Below are 14,941 nucleotides of genomic sequence, written 5' to 3'. Positions count from 1 at the left end.
AAGTGAACTCAGCAGTTGTAGGCGGTTAGGGAGTCTTGGCAGCAGGAAAAATAGGCCCAAAATACACATTAACAAGGCTAGGTGAGAATTCTGATCAACACATTTTTAGTAATTGCACACTCATACCGTGCATGTCCTCAAAATCAACCTAGACATCAGTCTTTAGAAATATTAGCGAAGTTCCCCTATTCTATGGTCACAACAGAAATATCACCATCAAAGCCAGTTCTGACTCTGACAGCTATAGTGTCCCCAGTATGCAGCGCTTCTTTCCTCCTGTACCAACCAGCCCTGGTCCCAAGGGATGTCCTTGATGCCACCACACCTACCTGACCAGGGGCAGCTGCTGAGGTACAAAGGTCTAAGTGATGTATTTTTCTTGGACCTTTCTTTCCCTTAATAATTAGTGACTCTTCAGCCGAGTTTGGCAACATCTGCAATCCCAGCTCTGAGGGGCACTAAGGTAAGAAGATCATGGGTTTGATGCTCGTCTGGTACACTGAATTTGCGACCAGTCTGGAGCTACATTAGTGAGACCTTGTCTCAAAAAATAAATAAAACAAAAATTGGGGCTGTCTTGAAAAATATGGCAAATATTATCAAAGTCCAAATAGATTATCAGGACATTTCTCACAATTTGCATCCACCCCAATGGGTAACCTTTTGCTACCTTCTTGGGACCACTCTACAAGATAGCTCCATGATGTTCTTTAACCCCAAACATGACAAGACCCTTTCCTCAGCTACTCTTCTCTCACTGCTGGGACAAATACCCAACACTCAAAACTAGGGAAGGAAAGGTTTCTTCATCTCACAGTTACTAGAGGTTTCAGCTGGCAGCAAGGCAGACTGGCACATGGCAGAGGGCAGCAGTTCATGGTAGTAGAAGGCAGCAAAACCGCAAGAGCAAAGGGAGAAGTAGCAGTAACAGTGGCTGGAGAGCAAGTCTGGTTCCCTTAAGTTGTACTCAGGCTATCCCCCCAGGATGGGGCAGCACTCACACCCATAATCCCAGCGGATCATGAGTTATGCACACTCTAGAAGTCCCCACATGACCACATGACCACATGAGGTTTGGGGGGACAACTAGACACAAACCCTAACAACCCTTTGCCCCGGAGATAGACTGAGAAAGCAGAGCTACCTCCAGTTAGTTTGGATGGTGAAAGTAGCTGCCCAAGTTCTTTCTTCCTGTGCTTGGTTTTCATATGGCAGCACCACCAAACACGGAGACGGCAGTGCAATCCCAGCCTGGGGGTAGCTGAGATACCTAGTTAAGGGAGCTTCTGTCTGCTCTAATGCCACTGACTTAAGTTAAGCTATTAACTTGAATACAGATACTACTAAACAGATACTTGACAAAACTAAAATAACCTAACGAGGCACCTGTACAAGTAAGTGCTAGCCTGCAAGTCATTCTATCCTGAAGCGCACACACTTTAGAACAAAACACTGATCACATTTGTCAAATACTGCTTTCACCAAAACTCTTCAAATGCCTGTAAGAACTACACTCAGATGTGCACAGATGAAACGTGGCCAGCATGTGCTGGTTGGGGCTGCATGATGAGTACAATGAGCCCACCACACCACACTCACCTGTGTGCACCTTCCCAGTAGCTGGTTAACCCCGCTCATGCCTCGGATGGTGGCTTCCTCCAAGACAACCCTGCCCTACGGGTGTATGTCAACGTCACCATCAAGTGCATACACTTTGTTGTTTCTGGCATGTGGAACTGGAGACTGAACTCCAGGCCTTTACACTGAATTACATCTCCAGCACTTGTTGAGACTGCATCTTACTAAGTCACTAAGTTATTGTGCTAGACTTCTGATCTTCCTGCCTCGGCCTCCCAGGAGTGCTGGATGACCAGCGGGTACCACCACACCCCACTCTCATTGACACACTTGTCCTAGAAGCATTTCTTTTTTAACATTTATTTATTGTGTGTGTGTGTGTGTGTGTGTGTGTGTCCAGCTCAGCCCACCAGGGGGCGGGGCTGGCTGGCATGTGGTGCTGGGGGATTGAACCGCGGTCCCTGATGCTTTGCCGATCTTGTTTTTTTTAAGTAGGTGCTTTAGACCACTGAGCCATCTCTCCAGCCCCTAGAAGCATTTCTTTTTTCTTTTTTTTTTTTAGTACTGGGGATTGAACTCAGGACCCTGTGCTTGCCAGGCAGACCCTGTGCTGGCCAGGCAGGTGCTTATTCTACTGAGCTATCTCTCTGGCCCCTACATTTCTGAGTATCTGGAAGCATCACAAGAGCAGGGCCCCTGTTTCTGCCCATCAGTGCATGTCAAGCGCTGAGCACAAGACCTGACAGGGAGCCAGAACTTTCAACACAGTTGCTGAACAATCTATCCCTAAGACTTCCAAGTAAGTTGCTTTCAAATTTTTATAACAGTACATCCTCTAAATTTTAAAAGAAATTAAAGTATTTAGTATTTTGGTCTTCCTTTCCCTCAAGCTGCTGCCATGAACTCACTCTTATTCATTATTTATTTGCTACAGGTTCTTCCTACACAGCTCAGACTCGCAGTGATCCTTCTAGCTGAGCCTCCCTAGCCCTGGGATTATAGACGTGTACCACCATGCCAGGTTTTGGGTGGCCAGCATGGGTGCCCGGGGTTTCAGGGCCAGCATGGCATGTAGTACCAGGGATTGAACCTTGGTCCTTGTGCTTGCCAGGCAGGTGCTTAGACCACCAAGCTATCTCCCCAGACCCCTTACTCGACTTTATAGTACTTCCCTTCAGCTTCTGCTGCAGGCCTGGCCTTGAACTCATTTTGTAGGCCATGCTGGCCTCAAACTTGCAATAATCTTCCTGACTCAGCTTCCCAAGTTCCGGGATTACAAGCATGTGCCATCATACCTCAGCTTTGTCTTTTTTTTTTAAACTTGTATTTCATCCTAATCTCTTCCTGTTCAATTTTACTGTCTTCCCCCAGCCCCTTCTAAACTTTCACCCCCGAGGGTAAAACCACTATATCAAGATCATATTTCATATTTACTGTATCAAATTTTCTACTTTGTTTCATTTTTTTTAATTTTATTTATTTATTTATTTGTGTGTGTGTGTGTGTGTGTGTGTGTGGCCAGCTCAGCTCACCAGGGGGAGGGGCTGGCTGGCATGTGGTGCTGGGGGATTGAACCGTGGTCCCTGTGCTTTGCTAAGCTTGTTCTAAGTATAAGTAGGTGCTTTAGACCACTGAGCCATCTCACCAGCCCCTCTACTTTGTTTTAGATTTTGTTATGTAACCACAAATATGCATACAGTTAAAGGCAGCAAATTAACACCAGTTTTTCACTTTCTAGACTAATGGATGTTACAGTGATTGTCCATTGTACTGTTTCAGCCAACTGTGACATAACTGTTCTGATCAATTGTTCTTCCTGCTATGCCCCAACTGAGATTGTTTAAGGATCATACTGTAGGGAAGTTGGGCCTCTTTTTTGTGGCACCTGGGAGGTGATCAGTAGCTTCGAGATGAAGCTGAATATCTCCTTCCCAGCCACTGGCTGCCAGAAACTCATTGAGGTTGATGATGAATGCAAGCTTCGCACGTTCTATGAGAACGCATGGCCACAAAAGTGGCCGCTGATGCCCTGGGTGAAGAGTGCAAGGGTTACGTGGTCAGAATCAGCGGGGGGAATGATAAGCAGGGCTTTCCCAAGAAGCAGGGTGTCCTCAGCCAAGGTTGCATGCGTGTCCTACTGAGTAAAGGGCACTCCTGCTACCGACCGAGGAGAACCGAGGAGAACCGAGGAGAACCGAGGAGAGAAAGTGTAAATCCATCCAAGGCTGCATTGTGGATGCCAGCCTCAGTGTTCTCAATTTGGTTATTGTAAAGAAAAGAGAGAAGGACATTCTTGCATTGACCGATACTATCATGCCTTGGTGGATAGGACCCAAAAGAGCTAGAAGAATTCACAAACTTTTCAATCTGTCTAAGGAAGATGATCAGGAAGCCCTTGAACTAAGGGCTAAGATCCACCAACTTGTCACTCCAAGTATCCTTCAACACAAATGCCACCATATTGCACTGAAGAAGCAGCACACTAAGAACAAGGAAGAGGCTGCAAAGTATGCTAAACTTCTGGCCAAGAGAACAAAGGAAGTCAAAGAAAAACGCCAGGAACAGATTGCCAAGAGATGCAGGCTGTCCTCTCTGAGAGCTTCTACTTCCAAGTCCGAGTCCAATCAAAAGTAAAATGCTTAAGTAACAAATAAATTAGATCTGATCTCATTTTAAAAAAAATCATACTATAGGCCAGTGCCAAAGAACCAGGGGCTGGGCCAAATAGGCAGCAACTTCTCATCTCCCAAAAATTGAAGAGGCAGAACTTTGCAAAAGACTCAAGAGCCAGAAGCCAGGTATACCTGGAAGACATCAATGAGAAGTAGTCATTTACTAATAAGATTTCTAAACACTAGCAATAAAGCTATCTTCCACAGCAATTTACAACCATCAACCCAGGAATTAAACAAAAAAAGAAGAAAATGAGAAGATACTTAACCAAGGTGCAACCTCAGATTTCTAGCTCACCAAAGGCAAAACCACTGGAAAATGAGGTGTAACAATCCAAAAGCCACCAACCTGGACTGTGAAACAGTAACAGTGGAAGTAACAAAGCATGCATGATGCTCTAGAAAAAAATTAAATCAGAAATAGTCTCTCATGGGCTGGGGAGACAGCTCAATGATCTAAGTGCCTTCCTGGCAAGCACAATGACCCAAGTTCAATCCCCGGTACCACAAGCTGTGCTGGCCCCAGAGCCCCAGGTGTGCTGAGCCGGTCCTGAAACCAGGGATGGTGGTGCACACATGTAACCCCAGTGCTAGGGAGGAGGCTGTGACAGGAGGATCACCGTTGAGTCCAAGCTGCATAGCGAAACCCTGCATCAAATAAATATTTTTTTAAAAGAAATTACAGAGAACTACAGACATGGTGACAATAACGAAAGACATGGTTAGTGACTCTAGAACAGATGTTGATCAAAAACACAAAATACAGAAGGTTACAAAAATGATGGAAACCATGAATACTCAACAAAGCAAAAAAATGGAATCCACGAAACAAATTAAAATAGCTAACCAGGAGATTAAAAATTCCACTGAAGAGCCAGGATATAGCTCAGTGGCACAGCACCTGCCTGGAAAGTTCAAGGGATGAGTTCAATTCCTAGTACCAAAAAGGAAAAAAAAAAAAAAAAATTCCACTGAAAGTATACACAACAAAATGAAACAAAGTGAGGCCAGACTATCAGATGCAGAAGACAGGATTCCAACTGTTGACGATGAAAAGAAAGCTTTCTTAAAATTAGCAGGGACCATGAAAAATCAGTCCAACAACTGCTAGAGGAAAAGAAAAATAAGATTCATCACAGTCAATAAAACAATAAGAGTGCAAATGACATTAAAAAAACCAGTTCAAATAAGACATGGCAAAAAACTTCCCAAGCAGGGAAAAAGAATGACATATAGCTATATGTAGAACTCCAATTAGACATGACCTCAAAAGCCTTGCACTATGGTATATAACAGTCAAGATTCCAGAAATTCAGTACAAGAACAAAATACTAAAAGCTATTAAAATGCTGAGTGTGGTGGCACAGCCCCGTAATGCCAGCACTTGGGAGGCTGAGGCAGGATTGCCATGAGATGGAGAAAATAATATGACCAGCCTGGACTACATAGTAAGACCCAGTCTCAAAAAAAAAGCTGTTAGAGAAAAGAAACAAACCACCTATAAAGGAACCACAGCATACTTCTCAACACAAACCTTCAAGTCAAGGAGAGCTTGAAGTGAAGCATTTCAAGCCCCAAAAGAAAAACTCCAAACTATTTTTTTTTTAATTTTATTTATTTATTTATGTGTGTGTGTATGTGTGTGTGTGTGTGGCCAGCTCAGCCTACCAGGGGGCGGGGCTGGCTGGCATGTGGTGTTGGGGGATTGAATCGAGGTCCCTGTGCTTTGCTAAGCTTGTTCTAAGTAGGTGCTTTAGACCACTGAGCCATCTCACCAGCGCTCCAAACTATTTTTAAAACTGACAGGGGGCCCAGCCCTAGCTCAGTTCTTTGGGGCTGGTGAGATGGCTCAGTGGTCTAAAGCAACTACTTAGAACAAGCTTAGCAAAGCACAGGGACCACGGTTCAATCCCCCAGCACCACATGCCAGCCAGCCCTGCCCCCTGGTGGGCTGAGCTGGCCACACACACACACACACACACACATAAATAAATAAAAATTAAAAAAAAAAATAAATAAAAACTGACAGAAAAATAAGACACTTCTATGACAAAGAACACCTGAAGAAATTCAGGACTACCAAACCAGCACTCCAAAATGTTCTGAAGAACATTCTACAAAGACATAGTGAGGACTAAAACTCCATGAACCCCAAAAGAATGAATCCATCACCAAAGGCAACAACTAAACAGCAGAGGAAAAGGGGGAGACAACAAGAAGAAAATAATATGACCAGGATAAGTCAACACACATCAGTTACAATCATCAAGCAAAATGTCTCAATTCACCAATCAAAAGAAACAGACTGGCAGAAAAAATCAGGAAGCATAATTAAGTGCTTATAATCCCAGCACTCAAGAGGTCAAGGCAGGAAGATCATTGTTAAAGGCCCGCCTCGTCTAAATGGTGATTTCAAGGTCCGCCTGATACATAGCAAGATCCTGTCTCAAATAAATAAATAAATAAATAAACAAACAAATAAAGCAATACAAAATATATATAACAAAGCAAGATCCAACAATATGCTGCATACAAGAAACACATCTGGCAAGTGTGGTGGCGCACACCTGCAATCCCAGCACTTAGGAAACTGAGGCAGGAGGAATTTCCTGAGTTCAAAACCAGCCTGGGCTACAAAGTGAGCTCAAGTCCAGCCTGACCTATGTAGTGAGACCTTATCTCAAAAAGACTAAATAAAGAAACACATTTAACTCAAAAAGAAAGCCATAGCTAAAACTCAGGATAGGAAACAATACTCTATGTGACAGAAACTAAGAAAAAAACAGGAGTAGCTACTCTATTTGTATACAAAGTGGACTTCAAGGCAATACTCATTAAATGAGACAAAGATGGTCACTACATCTTTGTAAAGGGAACAATTCAAAAGGAAGGGATAACCATCATACATATATATACACTAGCCAGTGCACCCCAGTCTATAAAACAAATATTAACAGATATGAAAAATCAAATAAGCATTAATAAAATTATAGTGGGTCCCAATATCCCATTGTCACAAATAGATCAATCAGACAAAAAGTCAACAAGGAAATATCAAAACTGAATCAACTCTTGAACAAATGGACTCAGTAAATATCTATAGTGTTTCACTCCACAATGCTAGAATACACATTTTTCTCAGCTGCACATGGGACATTCTCCAAAATGAACTACATACTAGATAGAACATGCTTAAGTAAATGCCAAGGAACTGAAATTAACTCATGCATATTATCAGACCACAGTGCAATGAAACTGGAAATCACTGGCAGCAGAAACCACAAAAACTTCACAAACACATGGACTTTAAATAATGCCCTCTTGCCTTTCCAGTGGTGATAACCTCCCCACAAGAACATGCCTCTCGCAACAGATCTCCTTCATCCCTCTCAGGAGGAGAAGAGGAAGCACAAGAAGCAGCGCCTGGTGCAGAGCCCCAATTCCTACTTCATGGACATGAAGTGCCCAGGACGCTATTAAATCACCACGGTCTTTAGCCATGCGCAGATGGTAGTTCTGTGTGTCGGCTGCTCCACTGTCCTGTGCAAGCCTACAGGAGGGAAAGCAAGACTCACAGAAGGATGTTCCTTCAGGAGGAAGCAGCACTAACAGTACCCTCAATCAAGATAAGTGGGAAGTCATCCCAATAAACACGTTTTGGATTATTTTTTTAAAAGCCCTTTTGAAAGCCAACAAGTCACAAATGAAACTAAAGAGCAGCTCAAATAAACAACCTAATTTGAACCTCAAGTTTCTAGAAAAAGAAGAGCAAACAAAGCCCAAAGCCCTTATGGGGGAGAAAAATTATCAAGATCAGAGCAGAGGGGAGATAGCTCAGCAGCATAAGCACCTGCCTGACAAGCACAAGGTCTTGAGTTCAATCCCCAGTAAAACAAAACAAAAATCAGAGCAGAAATTCATGCAACAGACAAGAAAACAATATAAAGAATCAATTTAGTTGACAAAACCTCAGCCAATTTTATTTAAAAAAAAAAAAAGGAAAAGACCCAAATCCATATAATTAAGAATGAAAAAGGTGAAATTACATATGAATTACCAAAGCTGAATCAAGATGATACAAAGATTCTAAATAACTCATTATCAGTCAATGAAATTCAGGGTGTAATTAAAAATGTATCCCCTCCAAAAAAAAACCTACCAAAAAAGAAAAGTCCAGGTCCTCATGGATTCACTGCTGAATTCTACAAGACATTTAGAGAAGATGTAATGTCACTGCTTCTCAAACTCTTCAATAAAACTGAAAGGAAGAAATACTACCAAATTCATTGCTGGAAGCAAGAATTATTTACTCTGATATCAAAACCAGTGAAGGATCCAACAAAAAAAGGAACTACAAGCCAATCTCCCTAATGAACATAGATCCAAAAATCCTTAATAAGATACTGGCAAACAGAATGTAACAGGGAAGAAGGCAGCATCAAGAAGATTATACACCATAACCAAGCCGACATCATCCCAGGGATGCAGAAATGATTCAACATATGCAGAAGGATTTTTTTTTTTCCCTGGTTGGCTCCGAATGCCTTCAGGGCAGGTTTGGCTGGCCTGGGTTGTGGGGATCGAGCCACAGCAACCTGAGGCTGACTGCTTTGTTGAAGCAACCACTTAAAGAACTGAGCTAAGGGGCAGGCCCCCGATTCAACATATACAATCAGTAAATGTAATACACCCTATTAACAGAACCAAAGTGAAAAAAGACACACAATCATCTCAACAGATGCAGAAAAAACATTTGACAAAGTCCAACATCCCTTTGTGATAAAAATTCGACAGAAAATTGGAAGAGGTGGGTTTTATCTCAATGTGATAAAACCCTGCTGTTACAAACCAACAGCCAGGGCCAGGGAGATGGCTCAGTAGAATAAGTACTTCCCTGGCAAGTGCAAGGGCCTGAGTTCAACCCCCGGTTCCACCATAAAACCAAACCAACAGCCAAAGGAACAAGACAAGGATGTCAACTGTCAGCACTCTTATTCAATATAGTTCTGGAAACATTAGCCAAAGCCATTAGACAAAAAAAAGAGAAGTAATAAAGATAGAAAAAGATGAAGTTAAATTATCATTATTTGTGGATGACAAGATATTCCAAATAGAAAACCTCAAAAACTCCACCAAAAGACTTCTAGATTTAGTAACCAAATTCAGTAGCATAGCTGGATACAAAGTCAACACTCAAAAATGAACAGCATTCCTATATGCAAGTGACAAACTCACTGAGAGTGCAATTGGGGAAACACCTTTTACAACAGCATCCAAAAAACAAACAAACAAACAAACAAACCTAGAAATCAACCTAACAAAGGAAATAAAAGACATGTTCAATATCACCAGTCATTTGAGAAATGCAAATTAATTTTTATTTTTTATTTTTTTTGTGGAAGCAGCCACTTAAACAACTGAGCTAAGGCCAGGCCCCCAATTTTTATTTTTTAAATTTGTTAGTTTATTTATTCTTGGCTGAACCGGGGGTTGAACTCAGGCCCTTGCGCTTGCCAGGGAAGTGCTTATTCCACTGAGCCATCTCCCCCTTATTTTTATTTTTTTAAGAGAGTACAGGGGCTGGGAAAATGGTTCAGTAGAATAAGCGCTTGCCTGGCAAGTGCAAGGGCCTGAGTTCAATTCCCAGTTCCACCAAAAAAAAAAAAAAAAAAAAAAAAGAGAGAGAGAGATAGAGAGTACAAAATAGTATTAAAACAGAAAAATTATAAATGATACAGAATTTCACTAAAAATATGAATTTCACAGTATTTATTGTATTGCACAGTGTTATCTTCAAATTGGTTGTTCATAGTACCAGATATATGTATGCAAAATTGCAAGAAAAAAGAAAAACATGTAAGAAATTAAGAAGGGGCTAGAGAGATAGCTCATTGGACTAAAGCTCCTGTTTAGGGAAGCTCAGGCAAGCGCAGGGACCTCCGTTCAATCCCCAGAACCACATGCCACTCCAGCCCCTCCCCCAGGGTGGGCTGAGCAGGCCAGATTACAGGTGTGGTACACACCTGCAATCCCAGTGCTTGGGAGGCTGAAAGTAGAAAGATCACTATGAGTCCAAGCTGCATAATGAGATCCTGCAACAACCAAATACCCAAACACACACACGCATGCACACACACACAATTTTAGAAATTAAGAAGAGAAAAAGGTCAAATAATTGAAAAAAAGGAGACAAAATAAAGAGCCAACTGCTCCTTTCCACAGACCAGTAGAAATCCACAGTACATTTGTACAAACCAGAGATTCAAATTAAAACAACTCCGAGATTCCACCTCACTCCAAAGACAATGGCTATATTCTTTTTTTAAAAAAAATTATTTATTTATTTGATACAGGGTCTAGTTCCGACTCCTAGTAATCTTCCTGTCTCAGCCTCCCTAGTGCTGGGATTATAGGCGTGTGCCCAGTTTCAGGGCCAACACAGTATATGGTACTAGGGATTGAATTTGGGTCCTTGCGCTTCCAGGCAGGCGCTTAGACTGCTGAGTTATCTTTCTAGCCCCCATTTTTGTCTTTTTGAGACAAGGTCTGCCATGCAGTTCAGGCTGGCCTTCAACTTGAAGGGAGGATCCTCCTACCTCAGCCTCCCCAGGACTGGGTTACCAGCAAGTGCTGGGATTACAGCTGTGTCCAGCCTCAAATGGCTATTATCAAAAAATCAATCAATAACCAATGCTGGCAGGGCTGTGGGGAAAAAAGGAATCTTTTTCTATTGTTGGTGGGAGTGTAGACAGGTACACTCACTATGAAAATCAATGTAGCGACTCCTCAAAAAGCTAAGTCTAGAGGTTCCATCTGACCCAGCTACTCCCTTTCTCGGTGCTCTTCCTGAAGGAGTTAAAAGCTTCACACCATGACGATGTAAACATGCTCATGGTGGCACAGCATATACTGTCTAAACCTTGGAGAACAGCCCAAATGCCCACCAACCAATGAATGGAAAAAGACGTGGGTTTTTATTTTTAATACAATAGAGTACTACTCTACCATAAAGAGGAGAAGAGGGCTGGCCAAATAGCTCAGCGGTTTAAACAGGGGCCGAGGTTTGATCCCTGGGCCTGCCCCCGGGCACGCTGAGCAGGCAACTGAGACTGGGCATGGTAGTGCACACCTGTAATCGCAGCTCTTGGGAGGCTGTAAACAGGCGGATCACTACGAGTCCGATCTAGTAGTGAGACCCTAAACACCCTGTACACCCGTCCCTAAAAAAAATAAAAAATAAAAAAGAAGGGAAACTTGTGACATTTCTAGCTAAATGGGTGCACCTTGAGACCATATTCTTTAGTGAAATAAGCAGGGCTCACATGTTTACAAACAACTATCATGTTGTTGCTCTCATGAGAGAAACCAAAAGTGTAATGGACCCAAATGTATAATAGATATTGGGAACTGTGAAGAAAATGTTCAAAGGAGAGGAACAAGGGAGGAAGAAGGGGGAAAGGAAGGGACAAGGGAAAAAAAAAGAATAGAAAAAAATGAAAACAAAGCTTTTGTAAATAAAGAGGGGGATGGGGTGAAGGGAGTGAAAGGGATGGGGGAAAAAAGCAAGATATATAGTGTACAGGTACAATTCCCTATGAAGAATGTGACAATTATGTATACCTAAAATGTACCAAAAAACCACAGTGTCCATGTGATGTATTACGGATCAAAAGCAAAATAAAAGCATTCCAGAAGCAAGAATGATGGTGTAAACCAGGTGTAGTGGTGCGAGCCTGTAATCCCAGCACTGGGAGGCTGAGGTGGGAGGATCACCGTGAGTTTGGGCTGCTCTATGAAGTAAGGTCAAGGCCCACCTGGACTGCACAGCAAGACCCTGTCTCAAAAAGACAAAAGATAGCCAGGAAGATAGCTCTGGGGCATAAGTTCCTGCCTGGCAAGCACAAGTTCCTGAGTTTGATCCCTGGTGCAAAAAAAATGAAGAAGACAAAAGAGACGAAATAAACCAGACCTATATGCACAAATGTCATACTGTCTCACTAATGTGAGAAACTGAATGACTAAATGAGATCCAAACTGTACAAGAGATACCATGAATTGGGAAGAAACTGAAGCAAAGAAAACAGATTGTGGTGGGGAAAGGGAAAAGGAGTAACATATATTCCTATACATCCAAGATACTTATAGAGCTCGTTTCTATTCTTTGAAAACAAAGTTTTGTGCTAATATTGTTTGGACAAGATTTCATGCCTATATCTTGTACTCTTAAGATAATAATATACAATTTATTAATTATCACTCTATTAGCCTGTTTTGAAACATTTTAATTTTTCTCTCTTTAAAAATAAAAAAAAAAAAAAAGAAAGAAAAAGATCTTTGATAGGCATGGTAGGGCACACTTACAATCCCAGCACACAGGACACTTGGGAGGCTGAGGCAGGAGGATCACAGCTTTCAGGTTTGGCCTGGGTTGTACACAGCATGACCAGCTCAATAAATAAGTAAATAAATAAATAAAAATAAAACACTGCCAAATATTCTGGTTTGAAAATCTAGTATTTTGGTTTGAAAATATTTTCCCCTCACATATTATTTCTGTTAATATGCAATGCTCTCTTTGTTGATAGTTTTGAAAAAGCTATTGTTTTAAAAAAATTTCTGAGTTTAATTTTAATGACAAATGTCAATAAATATAACACATAAAGGTCATTAGGGGCTAATTTTTTAAAAATTTATTAAGGTACAGCATTTTGCTACACAGCCTGGACTTACAGTGATCCTGCTGTCTCAGCCTCCCCAGCGCTGGCAAACCTCGGTCCTAGTGCTTGCCAGCCAAGTGCTTAGACCACTGCTTAGGGGCTAAAGTTTTAAGTATATGCAAAGGACAGGCAGGAGGGAGTGCCACCTGAAATCTTAGCATCTGAGAGACTGAAGCAGGAGGACTGCAAGTTCAAGTCCCAACTGGTCAATTTAGCAAAAAGGATGCGTGGGTGTGGCTCAGTGCAAAACCCCTGGGCCTGGGTTCAATCCCAAGTACTGACAAACTTTAAAAAAAAAAGTATAAAGGGGTACCTTAGATAGAAAATGTAAGCATCATTAACCTAGAGAGCTCTTAAACACAGGAATACAAAATATTAGAGTGGGAAGGTGAAGGACTAAAACTGAAAGGGCCTCAGGCTGTATCCGTGAGAAATACTTTCAAATGTAGGTAGAGACAGAATAAAAGTCAAAAATAAGGGGCTGGCGAGATGGCTCAGTGGTCTAAAGCACCTACTTAGAACAAGCTTGGCAAAGCACAGGGACGGCGGTTCAATCCCCCAGCACCACATGCCAGCCAGCCCCGCCCCCTGGTGGGCTGAGCTGGCCACACACACACACACACACACACACACACACACACACAATAAATAAATAAATAAATAAATAAATAAATAAATAAATGTTTTTTAAAAAAAAGTAAGTAGGAACTCGGTCTTCTCATAGGACCAGAAATCTGAGAGAGATAGTTACAGAGCTGTCTTGATCACTCAATGATGCCCTTGGGGCCCCAAGACTGTCTCCTTGCTATTATTATTATTATTTTTTTTGGTGGAACCTGGGATTGAACTCAGGTCCTTGCATTTGCCAGGGAAGTGCTTATTCCACTGAGCCATCTCCCCAGCCCCCTCTCCTTGCTAGTAGTGACAACTAAACTCAGGGCCCTGAGCAAGCGAGGAAGCACTCTACCACTGAGCCACATTTTACAGTACTCTGAACAGGTCTGTCCAAGTTGCGCAGGCTGGCCTTGGACTTGCTATCTCCTGACTCAGATTCCTGAGTAGCTGGGATGACAAGCGTGCACCACTGTGCCTGGCTTCTAGACTATACTTTTGTACTTCTCTGTCCCTTCTAATGATCATCACCACAAGGCCTCAGAGCAGCTGCTTCCACTCCAGAAAACCCTTCAACATTCAGGACAGAAGAGGTAGGAAGAATACTGCCAGCCACTCTATTCTTTAGCAAACTTCTGCATGGTGTGGGGGGTGACCCCAAACAACAGTATCTGTCATATATCAATTCAGTCACAATATAAGAAAGCAATGTCGTACTTCCTTTCCCAGACTAGACTAGGTAAGCTGAACAATGGTGGTTATTTTATTTATCTTTTTTAAGACAGTCTCACTATGCAGTCAGGCTGGCCTTGAGCTCATTTTGTAGCCCAAGCTGGTCTCAAACTTGCAATGATCCTCCTGCCTCAGCCTCAAGGGCTGAGATTACAGCGGTGTGTCACCACACCTGGCTAAAATGGTGTTAATTTTAGACTGAGTGGGCCATCAAGGCAGTGATGGATAGCATTTCTGGGTACCTTCTTCCATTTTTTCTTTAGCCAAGTCAAAACACAACTTTTGTTATACTTGTTTTGCTGATGACAATCAACAACAAAGAAATCATGCAGTAAAGACATCTATTACCACTTTGCTGTATCTTCAAAGAGCAGTTTTATGGCTACTGCAAAATTCTTCAAAGATAGTTACGTCTGGTGCCCAGCAGGAATGCAGCATGGGAAACAAAGCATAACCACTACTATGGGGTATTACTGATCTTTTACTGCAAGTAAGTCTACACCAGGTTCTTTCTGAAATCATTTAAGATGACTCAACTAATCCCATCAACACATAATAGTGTCTGATAGCCTTTATCCTATTATTTGCTTTATACAAGTCACACAGTAAATGAAAAAATCACCCTTACTA

At 42.0% G+C, this 14,941-nt stretch overlaps 1 protein-coding gene and 1 pseudogene across 1 annotated transcript in view; one reads left to right on the top strand and one right to left on the bottom strand.

Annotated features, from left to right (window-relative positions):
* LOC105740832 (diphosphoinositol polyphosphate phosphohydrolase 1) overlaps nucleotides 1-14,941 on the bottom strand; it is a 95,347-nt gene that overhangs the window by 52,426 nt on the left and 27,980 nt on the right. The window lies entirely within an intron of this gene.
* Nucleotides 3,443-4,212, top strand: LOC101577349 (annotated as a pseudogene).

This window comes from Octodon degus, unplaced genomic scaffold (assembly GCF_000260255.1).
Source record: "Octodon degus isolate 3935 unplaced genomic scaffold, OctDeg1.0 scaffold00005, whole genome shotgun sequence".
Lineage (NCBI taxonomy): Eukaryota > Metazoa > Chordata > Mammalia > Rodentia > Octodontidae > Octodon > Octodon degus.
This window is presented reverse-complemented; position numbering and strand designations above follow the sequence as displayed.